The following is a 16,551-nucleotide window of genomic DNA, read 5'->3' as shown; positions in this document are numbered from 1 at the left end:
ATTGACGCCATTATTGAGTAGAAGAACTGGAGGAGTTGTAGATTTTAATGTGACTTTAAAAATTCCTAAAAAGAGCACCAGAAACTGTCCCGAGAGAATGGGAGTAGATAATAAAATTTTCAAGAGTACACAGTTGACTTCTTGGGTGATAGCGACAACTTTTACGAAGCTAGGTTGCTTGGAAATTTTTTATGGATGGAAGAAGATAGGCTCGCTTCCTTATAGTAAATGAAGATTTATTCCAACGTTTTGTTGAATTAAAAAAAATTGTGAATAGAGTTAATAAACCTTTTCAAATTCTAACAGCTGAAAGCATGGTTATTGATGTTAGACAACAAAGAATTAAGAAGGAAATATATAAAGCTGTTTTTGCTTGTTAATAACAGTTTAAAAAGAAATTAATTGATTTTTTCTTCAAATCTGGTAATAAAAAATGTTTGAACTCTAAAGACGAATTGGAGCTTATAGGCAAAAATAATCGTTATTTTAACCTTCAAGCTTTTAAGAGTCTAAAATTAAATTTTTCCATCGAAAATTTTTAAAGCTAAAGATGAAGTAATTTTTAATGATAAGGATTTTCTTTCACAAGAAAATATATTTCATAAAGTCAATTTATTATTTTTCCAGAAATGCCTGTAACTTTAGTATAAGAACTTCTCCCGTAAAGAGATATAAACTGCGCTTTCATAACTTAGCGGGTGATAAAATTAATTGCTATAGTAAAATTAAAAAAAAAACTTACCTGGGTAGTTTAAAAGAGGGTCATATCCACCTTATTCAGGGTTTTCTTCTCATTAATTATTATGAACATAATACTCTTTTTGAAAATAAGAAAGCTGAGAGTAAGAGAGGGACTTGATACTGACATTGCTCTCCTCGATACGCTTGGAACGCAACATGCAATAGGAGAGCATGCAGGGAACGGGATCCTTAATGTAAAGGTCCGCGCCTTATTTAGCAGGTCTGGTTCCATTAAATTTATAATGATTTCTGATTAGTCGATAACATTTAATTGCTACAATTTAATTTCTGTTTAAAAAAAAGATTTCAGTACTATTCTGGGGCGACCTGAAAAAACCCCGTTATAATTATTGGATTTTCCCAACTCTTTGCAAAATTTAATCATTAGTATCATATATATATAATCTTTGCATATAAGGGCGGAGTAGCTGCTCAAGAATCATTTAAAGTAGATTTTAAATTGTGACCATTATTTCTAAAAATATTATCCTTTATAAAGAATTCTGCTAACCTTTTACCTTTATTGAAAGTAATGACCATTATATATTCACTAGATATAGAAGCGCGTTATACAACTATTCTAATAGAAAATTTATGAATCTCTGTAGACGTCTTCTAAAAGGCTCTCCAGACCATAAAAATTTATTTTGTACATACTGTGAAGCGATTACTGTTTTGTTACATAACATCTATCTATTTAATAATATCTTATACCGAAGTAAACTGGATTCCTATGGGAAATTCCGCTGCTCCAAATTTTGGCTATTTTATGTTTGGCGTATTATGAAGCTTTAGATATATCTAAGTTCTCTCCATATATTAAGTTGTATAAAGGATATATGGATGATAAATTAATCATATGGGTAAAAAAGGATAAAAAAATGATAAAGTTCAACTTTCGGACTTTTTTAACTAGATGTCAAAATGTACTAAGCCAAACTGGACTTTGCAGATAAACCAGAACAATTCTATTTCCTTTCTAGATTTATTTTTTATTTGGATATACTAATAGAATTGTTCATAAAACGAGTGAAAACGAACCCAACTTATATTTTAATTTTTTCTTACAGCGCACGTCCTCTAAGTACCATAAAAAACCTTAGTGCGACTATAACTCGCAGGAATAAGATTTATGGACGTTTTTTTGAGGAGGATTTTTGGCTTTTTACTAAAAATCTCTACAAAAGAATTCTGAAAAGAGGTTTTTTAAAACCTTTAATGGTTCGTACCGTAAAGAGTTTTTAGAAAAAACTTTATACCACCTCATCAGAGGAATAAATGAAGCATGCAAGTATAAAGATAAAAAAAAGACGTTGTTGTCTTTAAGTTCATATATAACTGATATGTTATTAAAAAGAGATTTTCTTCGTTATATCATCTGTGCTAATGAAACAGAAGATATCTCTGACTCAAAACTCTTAATAGTACACAAACAACCTCCCAAACTAAAAAGCATGGTTTTTACAAAATATTAATTGGTGAATTAGTTGTTGACATGCTTTTATAATTTATTCAATTGGTGAAACAGTTATTTACTTTAATTTTTTGAGGTTTCTTTCCTTCACGAAACCGGAAGTAGTTGTTTTTAATTGGACAAAATAGGATTCATGGCTTGGATCTTGTCCTCACTGCACTGTTTCTGACTTTATTTGAGTATAACAGGGGCAGCTTCTGAGGAAGAGTACCCATTTGAAAGGGAATTGCTTTTTAGCACTCTTTGGCCAAAGCTATACTCAAAAGTAAATTTCATATGTTCAATACTTTTTACTAAAACCTAACCTAGTTAAAAAAAAATTATTTTTTAAAATTTAACATTTCTTGATAACTGTCTTATAATAAAATATTAATTTTTACATCTTATTACTTTAGCAACTTTATTTATTATTTAAAATATATTTTTAACCTATAATCTCTTTTAAAAAGCACAGATAGATAAAGAATTACGTCTTAAAATTAATTTTCTAATATATTTTTGAAATATTAGCACTAAAGCTTACTGAGAAACTCTGAATTTTTTGTGCAACAGATCTTTTAGCAAAGCATTAGTAAAGAAATGAGCACGACTAAAAACTTATTTATTGAACACCATCCATAGAATCAAGAAGGAGCGTTCAATCTGTCAATCCTTACCATGTCTGGACCTGGTGAGTTTCTCCGGGTTGAGTCAATTAAACCGCAGACACCATGCAATTCAATCCTTTTTTAGGGCCTTCGCAGGTGTTGCAAAAAAAAGTTTGAGTCTTGCAACCCCATGAAAAAGGCAGTGTGATATTACATTAACTTCATAAAAGTTAAAATTTTAATAGTTTAGAGATTTTTGCAATAGTTATAAGTAAACAGTTTACTCCTGTTTCTTTATGATGTTACGAACAAATTTTCTTTTTAAATAACATGTTTTTCGATAAACTAATAAACATAACAATTACATTAATTACTGGCTTTACCAAAATTAAAGTAATAAATTTCTAACATAGAAAAACTATATAAGTTCTTGTATTTGAAACAGAAATGAAGCATTTCTCTTTATTATCCTATTCAACAACTTCACTTTGCTTGTTTGCTTGTGACTGATTTTAGCATTTAATAGAGGGTGGAAAAGCTTATTACATTTTTTATCTACCAACATTTCTAATTTTTAAATTAAGAAAAATTCTATTCAATGTATTTAAATGCAAACATAAATGCAAACATAAGAATGAAAATTACTGGACGAGTATACTAAGAATAAATTTAAAGTTCTTTATTTTCTAGCGATGTTAAATATTATGAGAAATCAAACACAACTTTGTTAATTAGAATTATAGTAAAAAAAAATTTTTTTTTTGAGTTTAAGTATTATTTTAACTGTTTTATTAACTAACAAATCTAACTGTAAGTCGTATTAAAATCCGATTTAACTTAATTAAATTATACTTATAAAGGAAAACAACTATACTATTTTTTAAACGAGTTAATTTAACCGTTCTATCTACTAATAAATTTGATTGTTTGTTTTAAAAGATACCATCTAATCTTATTAAAATCTTATACTCAAAGGAAATCAATTGTACTCTTGGAGTTTCTTATGTATAAATTTAAATCTTCATTTACTACTAATAAAATTGGCCCAACTTAATCAATATAGGTACTTATTAAATATAACAGTTATACTATTAAGCTTATTAAGTATTACTTTTACTCTTAATTTAACTATTAAATCTAATGAATTGTTTCAATAAAAATTCAATTTAACCTTGTTCTAATATAATTATAATAGAAAATTATTTGTACTAGTAGTATTTTACTGGTTCAGCTACCATTAAATCTAGTTGTTCGTTTTAAAAAAATTCTACTTAACGTTATTATAACTTAATTAAAAAAAAAAATCTAATATATTATTGGAGATTATAATGTATTTCACTAACCGTTTCATACACTAGAAAAATCCAACTGTTCGTTTAAAAGAAATCAAACTCAATCCTTACAAATTATATAAAAGAATAAAAATTATACTATTAAAATTTAAGTAATAATTTTAACGGTTTAATCCACTAATAAATCTAATTTTGTTTAAAAAAAATTTAACTCAACGTTTTGAAAACGTAGTTACAAAAGAAAACACTTAACTAGCTGAGTTTACTAAGTACTAATTTAACTATTGCATCCATTAACCATGTTAAAAATCATCTTAACATAATCAACTTTTTTAATTTTTTACTACAATAAATGAATTAACTTAGAGTTTATAAAGTATTAATTTAACTATTTCATCTATGGATAAATTTAACTTTTCGTTTTGTTAAAATTTTTTGATTATTAAAAATGTTTAGCTTCGAGTTACAAATATCTTAAAAATTCTTTCTAAAGAAAATTTTGGGAGGTTATATATTCATTAATTAGCAAAATATTTTCTTCTAATAATATATGTAAGGTGTAATAAAGATACCCGACATTCCTTCTACAAAATTAGTCGTTCAAAAACTGCTGCCTTAAATTTACTAATCAACTATAAAATTATAAAAAAAAAAACTTTCAAGAAATTTTATATAAAATTAACAATTAATGGCTAAAAACTTAGTTGTGCGGAGAGTCTATTTTTCCTATTTGTTTTTATAGTACAATCTCGTTACATCCTATTATAATTAAGCTTTATCTTGTAATCAATAAGTAAAAGGGAAGAAGGATCAACACAATTTATTTAAATTTTTTATAACGACTTTTAACGATTGCTTTGTAATCCTATATATTCATGCGTAATTGTGATGTTACAGTACTTTCAACTCTAATGCACTCCTTGTTATGAATGACTAACTGCGATTACGGAAAAGTACAAAAAGCAAGTAGCACACCAATCTATAATCTTAATTAGGGATTTGTTACCAAGACGCCTTTGGTTATTTCAAAAGCATTCTTTAAGCCCGAGTTATAAATAAGATATAAAAAATTTTCTTGGGCAACCTAAGTGATTTAAAAGTATACTAGAGAATTATAAATTACCATTTAACATATTAAATTCATCTGGTCTAAATTACTATTATGGCAAAAGATTTTTACTCAGTCGCATAAAAAAAATTGAAATTAAAAGTCGTGCTCTATAGCACATCATTCGTTTAGAATGTTTTTATATTTTAGTGGAAGTTTAAAAACTTTATATTTCTTCTATTCCTTATATATTAGTTCTAGATGTTTTCCTAAATGCGTAGATATAAAAATTTTTCTGGAGGTAGAAAAATAACATTATTAAATATTATTTTAGAATAGTTAAGTTTTAATACCATTATAAATTATTTAAAAATACATATCAATAACTAAATCAAATTTTTAGAAGCATTTATGCGAACTGCAGGGTTCTTCACATTTTTTAATAACTTGGATAGTTAAGTAGGTGTGGTAAAGTTAGGATTGGATAGTATGCTATGCTACTAAGTAGTAATTGCCTATTTACTGTGTAAGAAAAAAAAAGGTAGTTGTTTATGATAAATAAAAATATAGTTTTAAGTTAATTTTGCCTGTTCTTTGTATTAGGCAACTACCTACTCTTTGAATTTAATTTTCTTTTTTTTTTCTTTTCAGGTGCTTGTACGTCTCTTTTTGGTGTAATGATTTAGACTACCTCATATAACAGTGTTGCACTGATAAAATAAATTTATAGAAATAAAGTTTACTTTAGAATTTATAAATAAAAAGTAAAGATAGTAAAATAAGCAGTACTTAAAAAAAAATATAATTCAAATATTAATTATTATTTAAGTTCAAACTGTATACACAGATGGTGGCCAGTTTGTAATGGATACATGCGAACAGTGATTAGGAATATATTAATCTATAATATTTAATCTAAAAGAAAATGTACTCTCTAGTGCCAGATAAAATTATTAGAAATCTATTTATATTATACACAAGTTTTATAGTTGAATAAAAATTAATACATTAATACTTATAACAGATATATTATAAACTATTTAAGGTTTAATGAAACTAAGTCACCAACTTGTAAAATTACTACTAATTTTTTAAATAGCTAGCTAAAAAGCGCTTTTCATTGAAAACTCGTATAATCACCTCTTAAGTGTTTTTATTATTGACAAATCCACTTAACCTGTACAACATAAGTAGGGAAAAGTTATTTTTTGTTTTATATAAAAAAAAACGCTGAAAACGGTCATTTTTTATGGTTACTAAGTAAACAAACAACTTTTTAAAATAAGAAATTACGTGCCCAAATGTTCACTCTATACGGTCAGAGGTTAATTTAATACAACAATTTCGTTTATGCTAACTCTATAAACTTTTGTTTCTTATATTTGTTTATAAATTCACGTAAATGGACTTTTTAAATTTTTCTTTATTTATGTAATATTTGATTTCTTGGTAATTTTACTTATTAACGCTGCCTAACTTATTTCAAGAATAATCGTACTTTAGCATTTTTTATAAAGAGGAATTAATCACAGCTTGAGTCTGCAATTTACTAAATAGCTTGTATTAAGGGAAAACACAAATATTAGCAATAATTTTTTATCATTAAGAAAAAAATAATTTTGTAAAAAATAGAACTGACGTGTGCAATTACTAAATATCGCGTGTTATATAGAAATACTTTAGTATAATTATCGTTAAATAAAAAATTATGTTAAAGATCATAAAAAATGGACATGAAAATAGTATAATATATGCATATATATAAATGCAGACACACGAAAATAGAAATAGAAATCCTTTTTTCACCAAGTCAATTTATATTCTAATGGTTTAAAAATATAACTAAATTAAAATAAAAATAATTTGGGCAAGTTAGAATATATATATATATATCATCATAAGAATTATTAACGATAAATTTAAAAATCAGGTGAAAGTAAGATTATTAAAAATAGACATGAAAATAGTATAATATAAGCAGATATAAATGCAGATACACGAAAATAACAATGAAAATCTTGTTTTCATGAAGTCATTGCGTATCCTTATAGTTTAAAAAAATAAAAATAAAAATTAAAATAAAAAAATAATTCTCGCAAGCTCGAAGACATGCCATTTCGAGAGCTTTAAATTATCATAAAGACTTCAAGATTATTTAAGGTATTATATCATAGCTATTAGAGTTTAATAATAAACTAAAAACCCTTTTAATACAGTGCGTACCTAAAGTTTTGATAAAAAAATTTTTTAATTTGTATAAAAAATTAACTAAATACTGGATTAAATTCCGCATTTTTTGTTACCATAAAATATATAAAAGGCTTTAACCATCAGTTAATCTACATTTTTACATTCGATGGGTATTAGTTTTGTTCCCATTTCCATATAAAAAAATGTTAACATTTTACTTTAGGTTTTTTCTGTTTAGGTTTCCTGGCAGCTTTATGGCTTACGTTTTGTGTCCCGGCAGGTAACCAACTGCTTTATAACCATCTATATTAACAGGAAACTAATATTGTAATTTAAAAGATGGCATCCCTTTTGAAATGCTTAAGTCTCCATTAGAAAAAGCGAAGACCTTATTGGAGGATATTCTTCGAGACGTAGGTATGCCAATAGATGCCTATCAAGCAAAATATGTTAGTATTCTGTTCGCGAACGAATTAAATAAGAACGTGTGCTACGCCACCATAGAGGATAACCTAGCCCATGCTTTTTTAAAAAACGACTGGGATAGATATGAAACTATTTTATCTATAGACAAATGCGGTGGTGCCAATATTACATTTTTGGATTCGGATAAAGTTACTTTACCCAACTTTACTTTTGATGATCGTGTAAATGCTAAACCTCTTCCTTGTAAGATGGAATACCTCATTAACCCATTAGGTTATACAGTCACACCTTCTATATATTTCCAAAGGGATAAAAAATTTTTAGTTCACACTTCTATATATCAAACTAATAAGAGTCTAGTTTTACGGCACAAACCCGGTTAAATTTTTCCACTGAAGATGTTATAGAAATTGCCAAAAGTCTTGACTTTGAAGGCATCTATGAGAAATACATAAATATTTACTGGGAAAAGAATTATCATAATTATTCTAAATACTTGCGCCTGTCTTTTTTGCAGAGCATAATTTACCAATTTAAGGAAAAAAGCTTAAGTGAAAAAGCTGCATTTTTAGCACTTCACGCAGTCACGGGGGCTAAAGACGTCAGCGTATATTTTATTGGGTTTCGAAAATTTGACCGTGTTGCCCCTTACGCTTTTTTAGTTAATCCCTCAAAGCCATTGGGGAAATTTATTTATGCCTCTAATATAATGTGCCTTGAGAACGAAACGGACGGGCACACGCTTCTCTATATTAGTGGTAACTCCTCTCCCATACATGAGTTCTCCAATAAAACCGAGTTAGCTGCATGGATTATAACTCAAACAAAAAACGAAACTAAGAGACGTGTGCTTCAATCACACTTTATGCTTTCGGATGCAGAAGATACGCTTTTGTCTTATGGCCTTGAGTATACATTAAATCTCATCTCAACTCGTGAATCTCCTGAACTAGCTCTTGATATGATTAAATTTGCTGGCCCTTATCCTTCTGATAGCAATTTTTTCGACGCTATGACCTTTCAAATAAAGTCGAAAAGTAAAAAGGATGTTCCTCTTTTAATAGTTTCTAACAAAGACGTAGTTAAAAGAAAATATTTTGAGTGGATGGACATAATCTGCACTATAATACTTCCCGTGGCGTTAATGTATCCGTAAGTAGTTCTTTTTGACGCTTTTTTTTTGGTAGAAGGTTTGGTTGAGGTTGGCATAGCCATTGACGACTTGAAGGATGGCAAAAATATTGGACAAAAGCGGCTGATTTTTGGACTTCTAAATGCCATTCCCGCAATTCCCGGAGCTTTTAGGGCGCCTGAAGAATTAAAGACCTTTTACACCAGTGTAAGAAATCATCTTCCTGAGGAGGACATAGCTTTACTAAATCTTGAAACTGAAGAGGCTCATGAATTACAGCTGAACACTGACACTCAGGTAAAACTTGAGGCTAATAAAGATATAGGCAAAATGTACTACACCTCTGAAGCTACCGAAGAAATTGAGTTTAACGAAGAAGTAACAAAAAATTTGGCCACTGAAGGGAGTAAAAGAAGCAGTGCTGCTGAAATCGAATTACAGCATGAAATTGATGCGCAATCCGGCAAGTATCTCTCGGAGAAGGCTTACCCTTCATTAGATATTGATATACAGGCCTCTTCTAAAAATTACGAAATACATATATAAACTTAGAATATTGAACGTAATTTTTCAATTTATGTTCAAAGTCTAGCAAAGACGAGATTACACGTTTAAGATAGCGCAGAGGAACTTTTTGTAAATATAAATAACCTTATTAGGGATTACGAATTAAATTAACTATAACAATTTTTCATTGCAAGTGGCTAACATATTTAAAGTTCCTTGCTTAGAAAAATATAAAGGGTTCGAGTTTTTGAAGTTTGACTGATTACGTGAGAATTCATTCTGCTTTTGCAGTGTGACGTTTTTTGATGGGCAACACCTTAATAGTGCCAAGTGTAAAGTCTCGGCCCCTTGATATACCATTTCCTACCCCAATGGAGGGCGGCCACTTTTCTGCATCTGGGAAAATCTAACATGTGTTAACATCCCACTAAATACTACGAATATGTCGGGTAGCGCAAGAAAAATTTTTAAATTAATGTGACGGAGGAGGGGTGTCGAGGGGTGTCCGAGTTAGCCCTCAAGATATTAAAGCTTTTGTATAAATTACCTTTATCCCCACTTGTTGGTTTAAAATTGCGAGTAAAAACGATATAATTTTGAAGTTGGTAATAAGCACATGGCTAAAGAAACGGAAGAAATATTATCCCCATAACAATTGCTGGTTTCTCTTTACCCAGTGTATACCTGCGTAATACACCACCTATCTGACTTCCGTTTGTTAATAGTCAACTTTAGTTACAAATTACAAAATACGACCATGTTTCCTTATTTCGCACCTTAAATTTAGAAGAGATATTTTAATCTCGGCTTACCACTCCAGTAACATTTGTAGGATGTTCAAGGAACAATATGTTGTCCAATTCTTAAAAATTGAAGAGTATCTAAAAGTTGTCTACCATCGTGCTTAAATTTCTTTATTTTAAGCAGGAAGGTTTCCGTGCGATTCCTAAAATTAACCTTCTCCCCTGTTTTAATTTTATAAAGTTGTTAGGGGCTATGGGGTTGTGAGCTTATAAGGGATTGTACTTTACGATAATTTGTATATTACCTGTGTCTAAAATAAATCCCATATGTGTTGATTATTACGCCCTTTGAACACTGCTTAAATTTCAATACGGCTCCTTTTTTAAGGGTTTATTTTTATTCCAAACCCCAAGTACTCGTAATATACAACATAAAAACCACACCTACTTCTTCTTAGACCGGAACTAGGGGTACGCATTATTTGGATACAATCTTAAACAAGCAATATATGAAAATATGCCTTAAAAAGTAACATTGCTACCATCTTGAGAAGACTTTTGCGATTGTTTATACGGGCCCATTCATAAACATTATTTTCTGTATCCTCTTTGTTGCTAGAATTATAGTACTTTAAAAAAATTCTACAAACCTAGCTTCTATATGCACTTTGTAAAAAACTTTTTGACTCCCTATACATTCTTATCTTTGCATATACTGATTGCACCTAAAAGTTAAAGTTGAGCGTTTTTTTTAATGAAAAACGTCAAAAAGTGGACGCCTCCTATCAAAAACTGGGTGTTTTTTTCTGTTTTCGCTTCATTATTAGTTGTTCAAAGACTCAGTTCATCATTATTGTTATATTTTTTTAAGCGCCTTATAAAAAAATTGAGCTGTTACTGCCACAAGCTTTAGTCTGGACTTTTAACTTCCATTTTGTAGACTATATTATCGTGCCCTACTGTAATGTAAAAATTAAAATTGTTTTAGTGTCATATAATAATTTTCTTCTTTTTATTTTCTCGTTTTATGCCCTTTTTAATTTTCCAGCCTTTCATTTAATCTGCAGAAATTTTAAAGAACTTTTTATTTTATAGATTATTTAAGACACTAATTTATAGTATAGTATCGCTAAACCCTATATTACCCTAGCATATTTGTATTACGTTGCATTTATGCAATATTGTGTGAAATTAAGTTGCGATGCTGCTTACTGGTTTAATTTAGCTAAAGTAGAACGTTTGTGGGGATCGACTTTGCCATCTCAGTTCAAATTATTTCCTGCTTAATAACCTACTTTGATATTAGTGATGTAAGTTTTAGGTAATTGAACTTTATAATTTCGTATCCCAGGTGCTTAACTCTTAAAAAGATCTTTTTTAAAACTTCCACGATAGAAATTACTTAAAAACAATTTTTTTTATTGAAATTCGCTGGGTTGTCTTTAATAATCCTCGGGTTTCATCGTAGTAGCTACTTCTTCTGGTGCTGTTTTAGCGCCTGGTTCTCAAAGGAGTCCAAAAACTTCGAATACTCGAGCTCTCAAAAAGGAGTGATCGCAGACATGTTACATAATAGCTTTCGAATGATAAAGTGTCATTATTTTCTTGACATGAACATTCAAAAATTAGGGGACGCGCGTCATGTGGGCGGCGATAGCGTGCCCCGTCCCAAGACTCGTAAATAATTCCGCTCACCAGCAGGAGATTAGTGTGGCTGGCTAGCCTATGGTAAAGGGCATGGCATTACTTTGGAAGGCGACGTCTACAGGGTCAAGCTGAAGGCCCCAGTATAAAAGCTTCACTTCGCACAAACCACGTCGCACTTATTTAGTTTAGCAGTGGCAGCCTATATACTTTGCTCACTATGTCTTAGTCCCTTAGAGCGATAATTAGAATTCTTACAAAAGCTGTTTACTAGCTGGCTTCAAACCCTCCCAATGTGAGATCAGGGTAGGCGTTTGGAGTTTAACAAGATTTTAAATTAATGAAAATATCAAGCATTTTTGTAAAAAAAAAGTATCTATTTAATATCAATCATCAATAATAGTGACCCAATCTAGATATTTTAGATTATTTAGTGATATATTAAACTTAAAAGATTAAATAAGAATGGTATTGGAGGGAACTCCTCTCTTCTGGTGAGGCATTGGTGGGGTCTCCTGGCTGGCGGTGGTGTGGTCGGTGTCTTCCGGGTGGCCTCTCCCGGTGGTGGTTTTTAGGGGTTTTCCACTACACTTGACTGAATGGCGGAGGTCGGTGCCCGTTACTTTCCGCTTTTATTAGTCCTTCGGGACAAGTCGTTATAGCTCTCTAAAGAGCTTACACTGGTGGGCACTAGAGTCCCATCCCTGAAAAAGGGGAATTCTAGCGAAAGTTGTATACCTAACTAATGGACTGAAGATGTGAGTTTGACCGTAGCTCAGTGGATAGAGCATTGTCGCGCAATCTCAAAGTGCCAACTCACATTATTCTGGTCCGGTGGTTACGTGTACACCTTCTCTACAAACAAAAATTCTGATAAATTCAAGATTAAGCGGTTTGAGATCTGAAGAAGACTGGGCCGTACTATGCCAGCACTTAAAATAAATGGTCTCGGAGTACTCTTTTGATTGATTGCTTATGTTTTAATTTATTTTAAACGTTAAGGCGCCATAGTTTAAACGCAAGAGGATTATGGAGAGAGACAGCTCCCAGAATACGGTAGCTAATTTGCTAGCTACCATCAAAGATCTGCAAACAAACTATTGGGGAACTGACAAATCAAGAGAATCTTTTGCAGGTGAAGACTCCTAAACAAAGAAAGGGAGAGCAACTAGTCTTCGAACTTCTTACAGGAAATATTTTTATTTCTGTAATTGCTACTGGTCAAGGTCTTTTAATAACGAACATATCGTAAGTTCGAACCGTACCGATAGATATCTTAAAAGTTTAAGTATTCATACAACTCAAAGTGAGAAAACAAGAGTAATAATCCAAATAGTGTTTCATATAGTAATAATGCAAGCACTAACTATGTTAATAATAACTGATTATATTTGATAACACTGATAGTAATGATGATAGTAGTATAATAAAAGTTGCAATAATATTAGCGGTAATAATAATAACGACAACTATAATAACACTAATAGTAATAAATATAGAAATATTAAGAGTAATAATAGTAATACTAACAGCAATATTCATAGTGATAAGAATAAAAAACTTCTTTTCCTCCCCTTTTATTCTTCGTAATAAATCAGTTTGGAAACTTTTATCCTCACAACTTAAGGCTAACAAGATATTTATTGCTCGGCTAAAGATGCGCCACACGGCATCAAAATTATGGTAACTTCTGGAATTGACTTTGGAAAACTTACAGGCCTACTTGACGCTAATGGTCAAGGATTCTATACTTAGCAGTTGCTTTTTGAAAAAGAGGTGAAGGTGGTCTTGCATGGCATCTTTACTGAGCTAGACGCGAGTATATTAAACAAGAGCTGAAAATTGAAGGTTCCCATCCTCCTGCAGTCATTAAAATGCGACACTATGGCAAGCTCAGAACTCAACTGCTTTTGGTCCTTGTTAAATTACCTCAATCTGAAAAAAGTACATATAACTAAGAAATGTAGGCTACATTACAGTCTCTGCGAAGCCTTTAAAGAATGGTGGTAGGATTGGTCAAATGCTTTAGTTGCCTATTATTCAGACATAGAGAAAAAATTTGTTTCATGGCTACAAATGTGTTAAATGCGGTAAAGAGCATGCCACAAAGTCATGTCCTAAAGAAAATGATATAAAGCCAAGATGTGCAAACTGTAATGGCGATCCCTTTGCAAACTAAAGAGGATGTATCTTTCATCCTAAAAACGCTTCTTTTAGAATGATTGAGAGAATTAACTGTAAGGAAATTATCAGAAATTGTTCTATAGAACCAGGAACGAGCTATGCTCGCAAAATGTCGAGTTGTGCTAGGAAAACCTACAACCTTTACTAACTTAGGTGACTTAATAATTAATCATGTAGCAGTCTCCCTAACTGAGGCTATTAGTATTCAAATTTCGAAATTCATAGGCGATTTATTGGAGAAACTTAATAATCGGAAATGAATAATGAATGCTACTTAAAAAATATTAGGATTTTATCTTGGAACGCGGAACGGCTTAAGAAACAAAAAAAAATTGAATTACTTGAACTTGTTATTCGTTACCAAGTTGATATCTCATTTCAGAAACTCAAATGGAAGAAGGTATGAAGTCTCAAATACCTATTATACCACTTATAGGTGCTGTCGCATGACCTCGAAAAAAGAAGGGGTAGCAATTTTAGTTCAGAGAGGTATCCAATATACGGAGTTATATCCAAGCAATCTTCAGAGTTTAGATACAATTAGTACGCATCAAATTACAGAAGAATGGCGACGTATCAGTGGTATCAGCTTACAAGTCCTAGAGTATGGTTATTTTATGAGCACTTAGAATATATTTTTGGCTTATCGAGCTCAGTTTTGTTGACTGGAGACCTCAGTTGCAAACACGCCAATTGGAACAACCACTGTTTGAATAGAAATGGGGAGCTCTTAGCTAATTGGGTTAATTTATCCGATTCCCATATTCGAGGCCCAAGTGACCCAACCTCATACGCTGTGGAAGCACTGATGTATTGGGCATTGCAGTATTAAAAAATATAATTGTCACTTCAAGTATCAATTCTATTTACGAGTTGTCCTCCAACCATAGCCCAGTTCTTATCGAACTGGGAAACATTGTTTTTCCTGAAGGCTCAAGTACTATCTAAATAACTCACTGGTCAGTTTTTCAAGCATACTGGACGGAATCTTAATAGATATACTTTTCCGCCATCTGAGCCAGGTATTAATGATGCGGTCAACCATCTAGAATCAACAATCCGAAGTGCTTACAATTCTGCTTCCACTTCTAAGCCTTCTAAATGCCTCCCGCTATTATGCAGATGATTAAAAGGAGAGGCCGCCTTACATTAAAATATATAAAGACTGGCTTTTTTAAAGCCAAAGAAGTCTACAACAAAGTTATTATTTATTAAAGGATAAAATAAACAAACTTTGGGAACTAAAGCTCTAGGATTTTTAAGTCCTGCAGTCTTGTCGTTATGGAAATTAAAAAGGTCTCTCAACCCTTGCCTCAATTTATTTAGCATACCACCCATATATTATGTAAATGGCGTAGCACCTACTGCCAGGGATAAATCTAGCGTTTTTGCTTTATACTAGTCCTCATTTTCCGAGAGTTTGACTATGACCTATAAAGATGGGCCTTGCTATGAGGCGATCTCTAATAATGTTTTTAGACAATCTTTATTTTACTCGTTGTGGAGAAATTATTAATATAATCAACTCGCCAAAGACCAAAAAGGCTGTGGGATTAGAAGGTATATTGAACCTAATGCTTAAACATTCTACCACCAAGACTTATTGCCTATGTAAACGGACCTTTTATTCGATTTTAACTATATCTTACCTTCCAAACCGTTGGAAGTTAGCAGAAGTTGTTTTTATTTCCAAATTAAAAAAACCTTTAAACTTTATTAAAGACTCTCCGCCTATGAGTTTACTATCTTGAATTGGCAAAGTAGCGGAGGCTGTGATAGATACCTTTGAGATTAAAATACTTTGTGAAAGGAAAGAGCATTACCCCAGCCATAGTCACAATAAGATTTTTATAATAATAGGAAAATGCGCACTGTTAGAGGTTAATTACTAATTTAAAATGAGTACCCTTTCCTTTCTATTATAAACAGTTTTTTTTTCTATATTATTCTATCCGAATAAATAAATTAATTAAGGGTGTAACATTGTTCTAATAAACTCCCAGTGTCCGGTTTAGTTTGGTACATTGCGGTATATATTTTATTACGTCAGAAAAATGAACTTTATCTTTCTTTTAATCATATGAGCAATGCAACCTGGCTTTAATATAATATTTTACATGGAGTAAAGTTATATAACTCCTAATATAAAGTAGTTAAAACTGGAGCAACGGAAATACTCAGGAATAACGTTTAAATGTTAAAAGTTATCATGAAGTGGGTTAACACATGTATATAACAGGAGATGGTTCGCTTTACAGTATATACAAAAGAAATTTTAGTCTGAAGAGCCTTTTAAAAGTGTTCTATAGAATTCATTAAGGTTTCTGTTGTAATATCTAATTAACTTATAAGGTGTTATCCTGAAATTCTGTGCAGTTAAAGTCCAGCATAGACAAGATAAAAATTGTTCAAATTGTCTGTGAACCTGAAAAATTCAATCAGAAAAAAAGACTTCAACGAGTAGAAATTTCGTATCGTAATGCTAGACAAGAATTAAAAAGGGACAACTACGAAATTAATCATATTCTCTCTCGCTCTAGAACACATATTTACTCGAAACTTTTCAGACGAAAACACAAAAAC

At 31.0% G+C, this 16,551-nt stretch overlaps 2 long non-coding RNA genes across 2 annotated transcripts; one reads left to right on the top strand and one right to left on the bottom strand.

The window, feature by feature from the left end:
• Positions 1-545: 545 nt before the first annotated feature.
• Positions 546-878, bottom strand: LOC135146285 (uncharacterized). The gene is made up of 2 exons (XR_010283777.1): positions 743-878; positions 546-690 (listed from the first exon to the last, which is right to left on the bottom strand). It is a non-coding gene; the product is annotated as an uncharacterized LOC135146285 (long non-coding RNA).
• A 1,489-nt stretch (positions 879-2,367) lies between these two features.
• Positions 2,368-2,921, top strand: LOC135146335 (uncharacterized). Its single transcript, XR_010283793.1, has 2 exons — positions 2,368-2,480; positions 2,726-2,921. It is a non-coding gene; the product is annotated as an uncharacterized LOC135146335 (long non-coding RNA).
• The last annotated feature ends 13,630 nt before the right edge of the window (positions 2,922-16,551 follow it).

Source organism: Zophobas morio, unplaced genomic scaffold, assembly GCF_036711695.1.
Source record: "Zophobas morio isolate AGI-343-1 ecotype UQ-CSIRO unplaced genomic scaffold, CSIRO_AGI_Zmor_V1 ptg000222l, whole genome shotgun sequence".
NCBI classification, from domain to species: domain Eukaryota; kingdom Metazoa; phylum Arthropoda; class Insecta; order Coleoptera; family Tenebrionidae; genus Zophobas; species Zophobas morio.
Note: the sequence above shows the minus strand (reverse complement) of the source record. Positions and strands in the feature narration are given on the sequence as shown.